At 36.4% G+C, this 12,955-nt stretch overlaps 1 protein-coding gene across 3 annotated transcripts in view; it reads left to right on the plus strand.

Moving 5' to 3' along the window:
* LOC121735530 (SUN domain-containing ossification factor) overlaps positions 1-12,955 on the plus strand; it is a 45,643-nt gene that overhangs the window by 19,465 nt on the left and 13,223 nt on the right. Inside the window, exon 1 of one of the 3 annotated variants that reach the window (XM_042126558.1) lies at positions 9,564-9,686. The exons of 1 other annotated variant lie outside the window; for it this stretch is intronic. The gene's annotated coding sequence lies outside the window, so the exon portion shown is untranslated. Of the gene's footprint in view, positions 1-9,563; positions 9,687-12,955 lie in introns of those variants that run through there. One more of the 3 variants, XM_042126629.1, reaches the window with a different exon arrangement.

The raw sequence follows: 12,955 nt of genomic DNA on the forward strand, positions 1-12,955 counted from the left end.
CCATAAAAGGATTCCATATGACATCCTACTATGAAAATAACTAAAATATACTAATCGTGCCGTGTCTTCGTCAGAAATTTCTCTAATTTTTCTGACTGCATATGCTGCAGAACTGAGCCTACCTGCTAGATTAGCAATGTGAGGACCCCACTGTAATTTACTATCAAGTGTAATACCTAGGAATACAGTGTTATCTACCAAATTCATCTTCTCATCATTTAATAGCACATTGGTTTGGACTTGCCTAACATTGGGCAAAGTAAACTTTATACATTTAGTTTTACTAGAATTTAAAAGTAAGTTATTAACATTAAACCAATGTACTATTTTTGAGAGAGCACTGTTTACCTCGTCGTAGTTCGACTGTTGTCGCTTCACTTTAAAAATAAGTGAAGTGTCATCAGCAAAAAGCACTATCTCATTATTATTATCCTTTACTAGATAAGGTAAGTCATTTATATAGATGAGAAAAAGAAATGGGCCTAAGATAGATCCCTGTGGGACACCTAATTCTATTTTGGTTCCATTGGACCTTTTACTATTTACCTCAACCCTTTGAGTCCTATTTTTAAGGTAAGAAGTCAAAAGGCTGAGAGCAGAGTCCTTTATGCCGTAGTGGCGCAGTTTCCTGATCAATGTAGCATGCTCAACACAATCGAAGGCTTTGGAGAGATCGCAAAACACACCTAAGGCATCCTGCGACTCCTCCCAAGCTTCAAAAATACTACAAAGAAGTCCTATACCAGCATCCGTTGTGGATCGACCCTTAGTAAATCCGTATTGGTTATCGTGCAGCAAATTATTTGAATTAAAATGCACTAGTAATTGTTTTAAAATAATTTTTTCAAATATTTTACTAAAGGTCGGTAGAATCGATATAGGCCTGAAATTAGTGGGATCCGATTTAGTCCCGGCTTTAAATAAAGGAACAATCTTGCTATGCTTCATCAAGTCAGGAAAAACACCATTTTTTATGCAGTTATTAAAAATCATTGCTAGATGAGGAGCTACGATATCAATTATTGATTTAATAATTTTTGTAGACATGCCCCAGAGATCTGCAGTATTTTTAATATTCAACAATTTAAAGGTATCAATAATATCTCTGGGGTTAATTTCTCTAAACTTAAAATTGACATCACACTCCTTTACATTGTCTCTGAGTAGCTTTTCGGCAGCTTCAGGTGAAGAATTTAAATTTTTAGTCGTTGAGACCGGAATGTCAGCAAAAAACTTTTCAAAGACTGTCGCAACTTCTTGATCATTAGTAATCTTTTTATTTTCAAAGTATAGTTCAAAATCAGAGCTGCGACAGGATACATTTCCAGTCTCACCAGCTATAACCTGCCATGTTGTTTTTATTTTATTTTTAGAGCGTTTAATTTTGTTTTTTATGTACAGGGCTTTAGCAGCTTTGCAAACTTTTCTAAAGGTTTTTGAGTAGTTTTTAACATATGCTTTAAATACTTCACTATTGTTAATACACCTTTCATCATATAGTTCATATAATCTTTTTCTACTAATTTTAATCCCCTTTGTTGCCCATTCAATAAATTTAGTTTTTTTATTACTGTTTCTAACTGTTTTAGAAGTAAATATTGAATTAAATTGAGTTCTTATCACCTTAAATAATTTATTAAAAGCTTCATCAGAGCTGTGTGACCTATCCAATAAATGGATATTTGAATTTAATTTACTTCTAAATTGCTCAATACGTTTTGTGGTCACAGGAATAAACACAAGATTTTTCTTCGCGTCACTGTCACATTTCAAATTAAAAGAAGCTATTTGTCCACAGTGATCAGAACTTAGCTTATTAATTATTTCTTTTTTATCAGGAATAAGATTAGTAAATATGTTGTCAATACAAGTGGCTGTAGTCTCACAGACCCTTGTAGGTTCCTGAAACAAACTGTAAAGGTTATACGATTGAAATAAAGATGTGAATCTAACAGTAGTGGAGGTTAAATCTAATAAATTAATGTTAAAATCACCACATATAATAACCTTTTTATTAGATGCACATATTTTTGACAAAATTTGTTCCATTGTTACTTCAAAAGAATCGTATAACCCTGATGGAGGCCTGTATACGCCCACAATGATTAGATGGCTCAGCTCTATGCAGGCCACCTCTATTATTCGTTCAGTAGAGAGACTCACGATATCCTTACGTTCCTTAAACTTCAAATTGTTTCTGATTAAAATTAGAGAGCCTCCTCTAATGGCATTTTCTCTACTGAACGAACTTGCTATCTGGTGATCATTGAAATTGAAAATGAGTTCATGTGATCTGAACCAATGTTCAGATATACACATAATATCAATGTTAAATTCCTTTAAAAATAACTCAATTTCAAGTTCTTTACCTACCATACCTTGTAAATTCTGATGCACCAGATTAATCAAATTACATTTATTTTTCCTCAGTTTAATTGAGTCTATCAAGTTATTGGTAGGATTTTCAACATTTAGACTTGAACTTAATTCATTTGTGCAAGAGATGTCCTCCATTGTCTTATTATCTAATTTAAATAAATATTTGGAACATATTCCAAATCGTTAACACTATGACTAATATTCTGCTCAATAAAAGCAGTAGTCGGGGAAGCCAAAAACTTGGCTGGGTTTATATATAAAAAGTTAAATAGCAACTTGGCTATACGTCGTTTATAAAAATTAGATAAGAAGAACTTATCTCTTTTCATTGTGGATACCTTAAAATCTAAATTATTGATATCTATAACCTGACATTCCTTATGTGAGTCATTCAAAATTATACAATTATTATTTACAGCAGTATACATAAGGCTGTTCAGCTGATATCTAGCAAAATTTTCTTTATTATCACTCTTTGGCAACATTTGTATATAAGGAAAAGTAAACAAGATAACTTTTTTAAGATTTTCAATACTAAATAACTGGTCCAAAAATTCAGTCATCTGTTTCCTATTTACCTTTCCTTTCCTCCCAACTAAAATTATTAATGTAGTATTCGGACAATAATTCATAGTTAAGGCCCTTTTTAAAATTTCACTGTATGTAGCTCCGGGCATACAAAAATTAGAGATAGATTGTCCGATACACACTATCTCTAATTTTTGTATGCCCGGTACTACGGAACTCTATATTGCGCGTGGCCCGGCACGCACTTGGCCGGTTTTACTTTTTTCGACAACTTTAGCTTCCATGCAAGTTCGCACGCCATCGGCATTGCTGTCGCCCAGTGTCAGTATCGAACGCTTTCTCAAACTATTAATAGATTTTATAATCGTGCGGCACACGTGAAATGCGATAATGCATTCGATACCAAACGCGTAGTCGCCTGCTGCCGCTTGCTCCCCACCGAATAAGGGACAGATACGAGATTATCGCCCGTAATAGCTTAATTAAGTTAAACCTACTCGGCTATCAATCCATCAGCTGCCGATTGGAAATCTATAGGCCGGTACAATGATGGATCCTCGTCGCCGCTCACTGGACTTGCTCTTTTCTCCGAAGATTGATTTGCGACAATTTATTTCCTAATTATACCATTCTATTGAATGATTCTGGTGCTGTTCAGCAGTGCGCTAACATTCGACGGTAGTCTATTATGAAAATTGTGTTATCAATTCTATGAATCTATTAATACCCCACCGCCATATTTGTTTCACTCGCTTTGGGAATTATGAGAACTAGTACTCTGATAAGCTTAATGGCATTGTCAATACAATAAGTTGATAGTACATATTATAAAGCAATTCATCATTTGTTAGCATTGTCATATTGTGATCTTTTAACTTATCTCTCATATTGGAATATCACTGTCATGACTCGTGGCTGTGATGGATTGTGCTTACGAATGGTACTTACGATAATTAATTTTCCAAAGAGAATTGAAGCCGCAGCTCCGTCTTAATTTAGAGATTTCCAAACATTCGTAATTGGTGTCCTTGTGTCTCTTCTGCTAGCCGTGTCGTCGAACCGCGTGTTGTCTGATTTACAACATCCGACATCCTGTCTCTACACTCTGCAGTTATCACTGACATAAATACTACGATACGTCCGTCGATCGTAACGAATTTAGAACTCCTAAAATTAGAAAATTGAAAAGACGATAGAATATGTATCACTAAATATTATAAAACAAAGTCGCTTTTATCCCTCATGTCCCTTTGTTCCCTTTAATCTTTAAAACTAGGCAACGGACTTAGATGCGGTTTTCTTTGATAGATAGAGTGATTCAAGAGGAAGGTTTATAAGTATAATAACATTCATGAAATTTCGGAAAAATACTGTTATTGTTGGGGTTTCTAATGTGATGTCGTAAATATATTTTTTTTTTCCGCTTACATTGCAAATGTAGGCTGAACCCTTTTTTTAACAGTGGGAAATGCGTTACGCATTCCCGACAGCCCGGGAGAAAGGCCGCCGGGATATGTGGGACTCCCCAGGTGCTGTGGTAAGGAAGAGCACCCAGATTTACCCACTAAAACCCACCGGTGCCTCCTCCTCCGCTTGTTGCTGAGCCGCCGGACCCGCCAGGGGGGACATCCACCGTGCGACTGCCTGTCTACGACAGCTGCCGCTATCTCCGGGAGAGCAGTCCGAGGACGCTCTTCAAACCGGTCGAGCTCGTGCAATACGCGGCGGATTTCCCAATCTGTCGCCCGAGCCCATCTTAGGCGGGAGTTGGCGCTCGTAGTGAGCGCGCCTACGCCCTCCTCGCCTTCTTCTCATAGGGTCAGCGTCCTCTTGGACCTCCCGATCCCTCTCGGCAGCCTCCTTCTGCAATAAAACAGATTCGCAGAAGGTGGAGACCGCTTCCCAAGTTTCTCTCGACCAGACCATGGATGACAGTATGGCCGGGAGAATGAGGTCAAGTCCAAGTACGGCGCAGAGTTCCGCGCGCTGCTCGACCCAGGCTGGGCCCGGCAATCCACGAGCGTATGCTGCGCCGTATCATCGTCTGTGTCCGGGCAGAGGTGGCAAGGGGGCGTTGGCTCTCTTCTAGTCGTATGGTGCAGGTAATGACTGAAGAGCCATGCCCAGTCAGCATCTGCACCATACGGTAGGTAAGGGCACCCCAGGGACGTGCCATCCACTGTTGAAGTATGCTGCGATTGCTGCGACCACTTGACGGCCGGCAGTCGGTGACGCCATTTGGTCCTGCCAGGTGCACATTAATATAACGCGTGCCTGGTGGCGCCATCGGGTTGCCAGATCTGGTGGCACCCGTTCTCCTCGTTCCTTGTATTCGGCTGTACGAAAATATACCTCCGAAAGTACGCGAGCCTGCAGGTCCCACGGGGGGGACCCTGCCAGTACCAAGGCCGCTTCGCCAGCAACCGTGCGATAGCCGCGAATTATTCGCAGTGCCATAGCACGTTGCGGCCTTCTTAAGAGCGCGAGCGCTCTATTTTGGGCGCTTAAACGCTCTGCTCACACCGGGGCTCCGTACAGGGCCATTGACTGGAGGACACCTGTGTAGAGCCTTCTGCATAAGGACCCCGGACCTCCCATATTGGGCAGCAGACGTCCCAGGGCCATTGCCGTCTTCTTAAGTCTTGGTGCCAATCGGCGGAAATGTTCGGTAAATGTCCACCTTGAGTCGAGGAGGAGGCCCAGGTATTTCATCACCGATCCAATTGGCACATCGATTTCTCCGATTCGGAGGGATGCGTTCGGAGGTGGGCGCTTACGGGGTCCATAAAAGAAAATGGACGCAGGCTGAACCCTACGAGATTTATCAAAACTAGAGATCGCCCAATGGTCGAAATTCGACCTTAGTGTCAACGACATTGTCTAATAGTATCTAAGATTCAATAAAAAAAAACTATGATCCATTTTCAATTTGTCACCTTGTTGTCAAAAGACTTCAACCATAAATAAAAGAGTATAATTCGTATGTATAGGCTTGTCACTCAAAAATCTGTCATTTTTCCTAGTGTGTGTGTGTTGTAGTGTGTGTAATGTTTTATTTGTTAAAAAAAATATTAATAAAAGCATGAAAGAAGGCCTCCTTAAAAATTTATGCCAAGCAGAACATCTAAAATTGGCACCTTGCCAATAAATAGTATCGCATGTTGTGCTTGTATATCGATCGACATACGACAACTCTTTCTATAATCTTATCTGATTGCAGGTATAAGCTCTACAAGATCCGCTTTCCTGTCAATCTTAACTTTACCTGTCAAGTACCAACTTTCCAGAATTTTCCTTGATAAGTACTGCGGGGCTAAAATGGTCACATTTAGCAATTCCTCTCAATACATTCAGCAAATGAATTGTCAAAAGTGTCAAAATGTCAAATCAGTACAAAAATACAGAAATGAATTGCAAGCAGAGCTGCATTTTGCGATTTTAGAAAAATTAATCATATTATGATTCATATCATGATTCTTCAAAGCGACCATTTTAGCCCCGCTGATATTTTGCTGAAACATTTTGCGTCATCGTCTCGCGAGTCGCGACCTGAAACTGATGTAATTAACAATGTAAATGGCGTCAGGTGTGTCGCGTGTATTTTAAACGACCATTGTTACTGTAAGAACTCTTGAACAGGTTCTCTTATTATAATTTACAGCCACTGTCAAAATAACCAGTCACGTCTTATCCGCTATTAGAACATCAATATCATGTATTAGAATAACGCAGCTACTAGCAGAATACAAGAATCCTACAATGATTAAAATATTAGGACTACTAGAATGCATTAGAAATTCAGGATTTGTGGGATAAGAATTTTGTCGTCATGTTATCGTCCGTTGAGAATATTAATGAGAGTCAAGTTTGGTTACTTTAACCTTTGTGGTGACGGTGACTAATTAAGTGTAAAATGTAAATGTGTAACTAAAAGCGTGTGGTAGTTACATGCCCGTTCTAAAGGGTGTGGTAGAGGCTATTACGACTTATCTGTGGCCTGCGACTAACACCACCGGTTGATAAACTGCATTTTTTAAGATCCCACTTCTGATATTACAGTAGAATGGCTGCTAATTCCGCAATGCGTTTAGACTTAAACCTAGATAGTCAATAACTCAATACCGATGTGTTTACTATTAATACCTCGATCGTGGAAAAACCAGACACAATAGTTTATCTATTTTAATCGCGGTCGCATGTGACCCCTTGGGAGTTGAAGTATTTTTGTTTTCAATCTTATCGGAGGAGGATCTTAAAATTCAATTATGTTATTTTGTTAACAAATTATTTAATGAAATTAAAACCCATGTCAATTGTTTCCGGTTATCTAATGATTCAATTTAAAGCTATTTAATATTTCAAATTAAGGATCAAATTAAAAGCATGTATATATATATATATATATATATATATATATATATATATATATATATATATATATATATATATATATATATATATATATGTATGTATGTATATATTATAATGCATTTATTCTAGAATGTTAGTTTTGTTAATACAAATGTTAATCATTATGTCGCATTGTCATTCTCATAAATTACGTTAGTAGTTAGCAAACAAAAAACATTAAACGAACGTAATTAAAACAAATCAATGTATGATAAATATCGTTAATTAATATTCAAATTATTGTATGAAAAACATTAAGTGCCTTTAGTTACAATCAAACTTGTAAGCTGTAAATAATATTTAAATAGAAGAATAAAAATTTTAATACCTATATTATATTTGTGCCCAAAAGTGTACTGTGTAGTATAATAGTATTGGACTGTAACGAAATGGTATATTATATAATATTATGTATTTCGGATGTGGCTGAGTGTGCAAATACTCATGCATGGTGCATATTACATAACGTAGAGACTTATATGATGCATTGGACAACTGGAGCAGGGTGCGGTCGCGAGCCAGTCGGACTTGTACCACTGTACTACTGTACTGGCACTACTAGCCAGTCCATTTCGCACGGCTCAGGAGCCGAGATTACTGGCGAACTTAGAAAATGATTTATGGAAATTGCTCTGTTTAATTTAGTAGCTTAGATTGAAATTTATTGTGTATTCAATTTCGATAAGTACGATCTATAATTCAATGTTAAGTTGTTGTGAAGGTAGGTTAGTTGAGCTATAACTAACTTGACGTATTTTTAACAGTAAATTCTGATTCTCGGTGATATATTGAAATAGAAGAAAGTAAAATTATATTGCGTTTAGAAACTTCGGTTGTTTCTAATTTTTCTGACCCTTAGGGGAACTAATTCTCTACTGCAGAGAGTTGATTTGTTCTAGAGGTATTCTTAACGATCATATTTTATCCGGTAACCAAAGTGATTTCTTTTGCTTTCTTAAGCATGGCATGTGGAGAGTCTGCATTGGCGATTGATTTATCGATACATTGCATTTATTCAACAAGTGTGTTTCTATTGTTCCATGTAGAGTACGTGTGTATATTGTATCTACATCGTAGAATATTTCTACTCGCGTGTCTGTACGTTGTTTCGGAATATATTTTGTTGTTCATTGATTTTGTTGTTCAAAAATTCATGAATCACAATATGCGACGTATAGTTTAATGTGTATTACAAGTCATGAAATATTTCTCCAGAACAAGTTTCATGTATCCACTGTCCATAGTAGATACATGAAACTTGTTTTTCATTTCTTAACTAATTTAAGGAACTAAATCTGACGCAAGTGGTACGGTATTTTATCAATAGTTCTCTCCATAAATTGGCCGTTTGTGTACCTACGCAGGTTTTTTTTTAAATGAAAATCTACGTCAATATCTTCATTAAGTTGTCTGTCACTAGCGAGGTGTGAACTGTGAAATTGTTTGCATGCAACGTCTATCTTGTTACACTTAACACTACGTCGATTCTAAATTAAATTCCTCTTTAAGATTTTCCTTAATTATTATTTTTAATTAACTTATAATCAAATTCTTGCGCCTTGAGGTATCATGGGCATTATACGTATAACGCCATATTATGTACATGAAGTCCGTTTTTGTATAGTTTAAGAATTTTTTTATTCAATATATTTATTAAACCTTCATAATAATTCATTCACCTTTCATTCATAACTCAGTCATATTTCATTCACCTTTAAAAGTTCCATATGCTTTTAAACAAAAATCACCCATAATGTGTAAAGTAACAATTTTTATAGCTATAAAGAACATTAAAGTTTCATAACATTAAGTTAATAGTACACTTTGTCGACCTTGTCGGCTTCCTCCGGATTTCTCGTGTTTAACCCTCCCGAAGGAATCCTTGACCCAGCATCAGAAGTTCAGTCGCGCACAATCGCAGAAAGTTAGGCCTTATCTGATCTTTCTCAATAATTTCGCTCTCGATCAAGCTTCAGGGTTACCAATAATTTCCTAATACTGAAAGCACCTAAGTAACAAATAACAATTTGTTTACGTCGGGGTCTCTTTTCAGAGCTACAAACATCACCAACAGAAAGAAAGCAAGAAAGCATAAGCATACAGAATGTTATCTAATATCTAAGTCGAATGATATAAGTGTAAGGACTTGCAGCATGTTGCAGCCCTAGCGGCGATCCTAGACGCAGGCAACGGTATGTTTGCGGCGGCGAATGCCGTCTGGCCGGTGATTTAGTACAGCGCGAGGCCGTATGCGGCGCGGACGTGTTAGGGTGGTTAGAAGTGCAGTGCACCGGTTCCGATATTGTTCTTATCGTAATCGTTTCTCCGAGTGATAGCTGGAGTGTGTCTCGTGAATTGCGTTTATTATGGTAATCGCCGATATCGATGCTATCGAGATGACCCAGTTAGCGATTGAAAGATTTTACCGAAAATATTTGGCAAAATGTTTGGGCGTATATCAAATATTATGATTGGCAAAGGGAAGGAAATATAGCACGTATCTCAGTCAATCGATCATATTCTCACGATCAAGTACTTACATTATATTCTTGAAATGTTGTTCGTTGCAAAATAATAATTAGATATATAAATTATAGTGTACAGTGCAAGCACATAATAATTATTTTCATTATTAATATTCATTGATTGGATGAGAAATTTTATTTTGCATAATTTTTGCTCTCACCTTAGTTTATCTTGCCTCCAATTTAGACATTATAATAATTAATGCATATTCGTAAATTATGCAATAGAGTAAAAGTTGCATAATTCATTTGATGCTAGCTCGTCGGGCTCGATTTGCAAGCTTTTTCTGTAATTTCTTTAATTTTTTTATCGTCCCTCAAGGTTTGTCGTGGTCGTGCCAAGTAAATAAAAATCGATTTGAATGGCAGTTGTCCTAAAGGTCAGTCGACATATAAACGAGTACGGAGCAGTTGCGCTCTAGTTTCACTCGCTCGGTGCTCCCTATGTTGTAGGAATTCAAATGTCCCAAAAGGCGCATTGTGGGTGACAACTGACAGCGGAACCAAAAGGAGAGTTGTAGAGTTGTAACTAATTGCTCGAAGCCATTCAGCCTACGCTAGCCTACTTCGGCTCAGCCTTTACATTATGAAAATGTATTCGTGAGGTTACTATGAACTATAAATTCAATGTTAATTTACCGCAGCTATAAATAACAAGAAAAATGTGGATTGCGAAATGTATATTTACAATGTTATGTTTGCTGCAATTTCAATAGGAGGTTTTGCTTGCAATTTTTTTACCAGAAGCGTAACTCTACCTTGATTATACGTACTTCGTATTATTTAAGTGTTAATCAAAATGCTTTTTAATAAAAAAATTAACTTGATGATCTTATTAAATATGTAGAGTTCATTAGACGTAAAACTTGGGAAAACATAATACAATTCTAATATTATAAATGCGAAAGTGTGTCTGACTGTAACCTCTTCATGCCCAAACCGCCGAACCGATTTTGCTGAAATTTTTGTGGAGATACTTGAGGTCCCGGTCCAATCCAATGTAAAGGACATAGGTACTTTATGTCCTTCACATAGTATATTTTTATCCCATGATGTACGGTCCCCGCGCGATAAATAAACGACAAGTTTCGGGCATCATCTTGTAATACTTATAATAAGTTTACACGTAACTGAGGCCGTAAATGTTATTAAATAAATGCCTCTATTTATGGATCAGACTAAACTTAGAAATCTGAAAGTGGTCGTGACTCCGTCTGCCCCTGTTTTTTGTGCTTTTTCCGCCAGACGACAAAATTAGACTAAATACTCTATTGTAGACTAACTGCAGACGCGTGACTCAGAAAAAGGGATTTTAAATAAAAGAAAACCTAATATCTAAGTTTTGACCTAGACTGCAAGAGGTTTATTTTTAATTTTAATATAATATGAGACGTAGCATAGACGCATAATTAATAAATAATAATTATTGTGACTGTTTAACTTTGAAGAAGCTATCTTCAATATTAACTCTTGAATCTTAATCTAATCAATAAGATGCTAAAAACATGCTCTTAGAACGTTAAGTGGATAGGAAATTCATGAATTCCTGAATTAGAGAAATGGAGCCCGAGCTATGCGTTCAGTAACAAATCGCTAGAGCGGGTTATAAATATTCATGCATAGTTAGCAGTTAAGACTGGCACCTCACGTTTCCCGACTCGGAATTAGACAAAAATTACAGGATAACCTCAATGAATAACTACGCTAATTAGTTTACCGATTAATTACTAAATTACTTTGTTGTTGAGATCGTTACGTGGTTGTGGTACCGATTTTATTTCAATTGAATCTTTTTTGTCCTTCTTGCTTACAATTTCGAAATTGGTCGATGATTAATAAACTAATACAATTTAGATACAAGTAATAACTAATGTTTCAAGAATTAAAACTTGTTCACTTTTATTAACTAATCTATCGAAAACCTTTTCTTTCTCATTTTATACGTGTTGCTTGTTTGTTATTTAAGTGTTAAACAAAATACGGAAAGTTCAGGTTTTAACAAAATACGGATAGTTCAAACTTCAAAATACTTTATTCTTAGTAGTTAACAACTATTCAATTTTTAATATCAGTTTGTGGCAGTTTTAATTCGACCAAGAGCTCTAATTTTAACGAATTTGTATAATTGAAACATAAAATAACATAAATTTTATGTTGTAATCGCATATGTGCTTATCGACCTCACCTTGGATGCATCTTGCATAATATCAATATTGAATATTCAAAAGCTATCTTAGTTTTAAAGGACGGAAACGTATTGTTTGCGTTGTTTTTGCACTCCTCTCAGGCACTAATTCCCTTTTGGTTTGAGGCATGCTGTAGAATATCTGATGTCATTCAAATATTAATCGTAAACATTATTACCTACCCATTGTAATCGTAAATTCTTGTGAATTTATCTCAGAATATTCTAGTTTTTGATTTCTTCGTCTTAACTACCAAAATTTATCAGAACTCAGCATCAACTCGATATTTGCTCATGCATTATAAATAGTGCTTGAATAGCTTAGATGAAACGCCTGAGAAACGAGAAGACAAGAGTTTAGTTAATCAAATTGAAACCCAAAATAAGTTAATAAGGAAGGATAATTTAAATTTATTTCAAAGAAGGAAAACCATTATGTACTTCGAATGTACAATGCGTGCGCGTGGTTGTCCACACGTAGAACGGATGACCCTTTTGACAACAAACATTTTAAATACCTAAAGTAATATAAATTTTATTAAGCTTCAAAAAGGCAAATAATAATGAGGCTATTTTAATGAATTTCAATCGAATCTCGCTAAAGTGATGAGTTGAATAGAATTGAAAACTCAAACACACAATTAAATAATACGGATAAAAATGTCTTTGAATCTAAATTGAGAAGGCGTGACATTTGAGCGGGCGGGGAACAGAGTGACCCCATTGCGACCGTCTGCGAGGTATGAACTATGCTGGCGCTAGGCGCCTCTTCTGCAAGCGCCACGTAATTTTTAAAGAGCATTGAAATGTATGTTAAAACTAGCCTCTTTTGCCGTATTCGTTTCAGCGATTCTGTAACATTCTCCACAATCTTGACCTACATTTTTAACATGGCTAGAAGTATTTTACATTTATGTTTTGCGTAAGG

Source organism: Aricia agestis, chromosome 1 (assembly GCF_905147365.1).
Source record: "Aricia agestis chromosome 1, ilAriAges1.1, whole genome shotgun sequence".
NCBI classification, from domain to species: domain Eukaryota; kingdom Metazoa; phylum Arthropoda; class Insecta; order Lepidoptera; family Lycaenidae; genus Aricia; species Aricia agestis.